Raw genomic sequence first — 4,323 nt, forward strand, 5'->3', positions numbered from 1 at the left:
TCCCTGAAAATCCTTCGGTGAATATCATGTTGGGAAGGTGCTTTTGCTATAGGAAAAATTCAAATTTAAGCAGGAATGCCGCTGTGTGCGTTGTTGCGGCTCTTCTGGAGCACCTACCGGTAGGACACGGCTCCCAATCTTTAGGCATATCAACAACCCAATGCATTAGGTGCAATGTGTACAGTTTGTGACCTTGCATCATCCCTATATGCTGTAGTTAGTGTGCATCACGCCGACGTTCAAACATGGCCGCTTTGAGGTGGTCGATGGACACTGGGGGATAGGATGTATCTGTTGGCTGGTTTACGTTCGGCACTATACCACTGCTCGCCTACGATATCCTCGCTCATCTACTAGTGCGTCCTACCTACCCCTCATCTACGTTTGGTGCCGACCATGCCATTCATCCATGAAGCGAAATTGGTAATTTAGCATGTTCAAGTGTTTTGATTGGCTACTGTGTGTGAAAAGGTATTCCCAGTCAGAAATTCTGACAGAATATATTCATCAAGAAATTCCCAATATAATCAGATCAAAAGGCTTCATCGTGAAACTTTTCAGGAAATATCACGTAGCAAAATCACTCTATTACGGTATATTTTCCTAAATAATATCAATACAAAGTTGGAATAGCTGTCGAAAGTCAAGGCATTTATTTGTAGTCTTTAGGTGACTTGCACCATAACAACAAAAAATACTTTTTCACAGTACAAATTAGAGTGGGGACTTGGGCATGTATCACCCGCAGTTAAAGTGGGGAGTCATTGTCACACCTAGTGGATATTGTATCCGACGCAAAAGTCAAGGCACCTCCACTCTATCGGGTGTGGAATTTTTGCACGTGGTTTTTGGCGTGCATGGACGTGGTTAAATTTAGGTGGTATATTTGCACGTGTTTCAATCTACGTACGCCAATTTGGACGGTTTGCACGTGGTATAATTTCCAGTCAAAAATAGTTGCCTGTAGACCGCGCAAAAAATCCAACAGTGTACTCTACAAGTTACTACGCAGTAAGCGGGAAGCCCACATGATTTTGGCCATGCGATCAAATATAGATACATGTTGGATTATTGGATTACTCTACCTCGACCCTTCCATATTCATGGCCTAGTGCCATCACAGATGGATGCCCTCGACACTCACAAACTACTACATCTCGGCCATTCCTTGGCCAAACGCACTGATTCTTGGACTGGTACCAATCCCATATACATAGTGAAAGACCAACTTGCCAACGTCGGTGTCGACCACCTCGCGGCACCGACCATGGCGGCACCACGACACATACAAACTACTGCATCTCGGCCATTCCTCGGCCAAAACCACTCATTTATGGACTGGTGCTACGGCTGAGAGATGCCCTCGGCGGTGGTACCAGTCGCATATACATAGCGAAAGACAAACTTGTCAACCTCGGTGTCGACCACCTCGCTTCGTCGTCCATGGCGGCACCGCGACACATACAAACTACTGCATCTCGGCCATTCCTTGGCCAAAACTACTCATTCTTGGACTGGTGTTACCGCTGAGGGATGTCCTCAGCTATGGTACCAGTCCCGCATAAATTGCGAAAGACCGACTTGCCTATGTCAGCTCCGAAAACCTCCAAACATAAACAACTATGTGCATTAACAATAGTGAGCACTTTATATTGTGGTAACCTATATGTGCACTTCACGCCGTGGATCGGTTGGCTTCGTCGCCGCAGGAGTGGTGGATGCAGGTGTAGCAGCGGCTTTTGGCTTGGACACTCTTTTCCTTGGTGCGGTTGAACCTTGCCGCTCATTGAATTCCGTCGTCGTTGCTTTGGCTACGTCAGACATTAATGTGGATGTCGCTACCAATGAAGGGAGCAGCGCATTCGATGATTCTTGCACCATCGCCTTGCGCACTTCACCACGTTCTGCGCGCTTCTTTAAAAGTGGTTCTAGGTCGGGAAGAGGTAATCCCAATGCAAAATATATCGGAGCAATCAACTGGTACATAAACTGCATATTTTGAGTTGGTAGTTTCGCTACTACCAGTTCGATTTCTGCCTATTCAGACGTTAGAGTATCAAAACAATGGAGTCTCTACCTTGTTCATCGCCGCCTTTGTAGTTTCTCGAGTCTTCTCCAAGTCCCGATGCCTCGTGCAGTGATTCTTGTGGACTGCCGCAGTATAATCGGCATGCTGCCGCTTGAAATGTGTGTCAACTTTGTTGTACGAGCGCTGTACGTTGTCCTTGCAGAGATTTCACGTGTACACGTGTGCAACGGGAAGCGATGGCATGGGTTGTTTCGAAATCATCGTTTGCCAGAAGCACTTTCAAAAGAACCCTTTTATTTAATACCATCATTGGCTACGACGTAAACCTGTCTCCGCCGAGGGCATCCCTCAGCGGTAACACCAGTCCAAGAATGAGTGGTTTTGGCCAAGGAATGGCCGAGATGCAGTAGTTTGTATGTGTCGCGGTGCCGCCATCGTCGACGGAGCGAGGTGGTCGACACCGAGGTTGACAAGTTTGTCTTTTGCTATGTATATGGGACTGGTACCACCGCCGAGGGCATCCCTCAGCGGTAACACCAGTCCAAGAATGAGTGGTTTTGGCCAAGGAATGGCCGAGAGGCAGTAGTTTGTATGTGTCGTGGTGCCGCTATGGTCGGCGGAGCGAGGTGTTCGACACCGAGGTTGACAAGTTGGTCTTTTGCTATGTATATGGGACTGGTACCACCGCTGAGGGCATCCCTCAGCGGTAACACCAGTCCAAGAATGAGTGGTTTTGGCCAAGGAATGGCCGAGATGTAGTAGTTTGTATGTGTCGTGGTGCAAAAGGAATGGTCGAGGTATAGTTTTTTGCGATGAATGCGACATGTGTCGAGAAGACATAACGTGTAGAGGGCATACGGAACATTCCCTACCGCACTGCTCAGATTATTTAACACCTGTTAATATTTGTGATCAATATATCCACGTGTGAATGCTCCACCACGCGCAAATGCTCCTCCACGTGTAAGCATACCATTACCACGTGTATGCACACCATTTTTGTAACGACACGTGTGAATATACCAAAAACCACGTTCAAATATGCTTTTCCCCACTCTATCGACAAGTAGACCGACCAATGAAACGCCGCATTGCAAGTCAGACACGATCGGGCAAAACGTAGAAGTGCCACAAGTGTAACGCAACAGACCACAACAGCGCAACATGAACCAAACACAGTACAAGTGAGGAGCACACAGTACCGACCATCTCCTTCCGGCTCATCGTACACTGACTTCCAACGAGTAGCAGTGTTCAACCCAGTCAATGTTGTTAATATTATGCACGCAGCCAACGCAGATGAACAAGTAGACGAGATGCAATAGTACAACAGTTGTACTATTGCATGGACCTTCGCTTCCTTCGTCCAACCTCCAACATCTGCGAGAGATTTTTTTCGGTTGTGAAGCATGCCTTGTCGGACAACCGCAGTCGAATTTTGCCAAAAAATATTGAGGCTCAAATGTTTCTGCATTTTAATGCAGAATTCTGGACCGCTGAAGACATTCGCGATTTGACGGACGCCGAAGTTGAAGACTAAGTCACATTTTGTTTGCATGTACGAGTTGGAATAATTCGAATAATTCATTTTTCATTTCCTGTCAAAGAATAACTTATTCTTGTCCTTGTCACCTTTGAATGAATACTGAATATCATTTTGGTCATCCCTGGTACAACTGTAATGAAGGCGAAGAAATCCAATAATCAAGCAGCACAACAACAATACATTTAACGCGCATCGAATTCGATTCAACACATTCATGCATAAATGGCATTCGCGAAGGATCAACAGGTACCGGTACGGTACCGCTTACTCTGTGCACCTACCTACCTTGCGTCGTGTTTTCGCGTGCATGGTGGGATTGACGTTACTGGGAATTGAACCCAGACCTCCTGCAAGCAGGCGCGCTTCCATTGCACCACAACATCGATTTCTTGAATGTCGTCGCTCTGGCCTTCCCGTCGCGCAGCACAGTCCTACATAATCCACCAGATTCGCCAGCTAAAAAGTGGTTACGACACCATACATCACATACATACCAACACAACACGAGCAAACACATTCCAATTCTTACCATGGTGATTGATTCGTTTTCGTGGCGGGTCGGCACATCTGCGACGGGTCGGCGGTGGGCTGACTGTACAGCGAAGACAGAACTCGAGCACACCGTTAGGTTAACCTTATGGAAGGATGATCGTGCTCACCGATGTTCCAGCTTGTGCTTGGTCCATGCCTGCGTTCTGGCGGCGGCACGGTCTGGCATCGGCTGTCGAAATTCTGGAATGGCAATGGA

The sequence above is a fragment of the Aphanomyces astaci genome, assembly GCF_000520075.1.
Source record: "Aphanomyces astaci strain APO3 unplaced genomic scaffold supercont1.36, whole genome shotgun sequence".
Classification (NCBI taxonomy): domain Eukaryota; phylum Oomycota; class Saprolegniomycetes; order Saprolegniales; family Verrucalvaceae; genus Aphanomyces; species Aphanomyces astaci.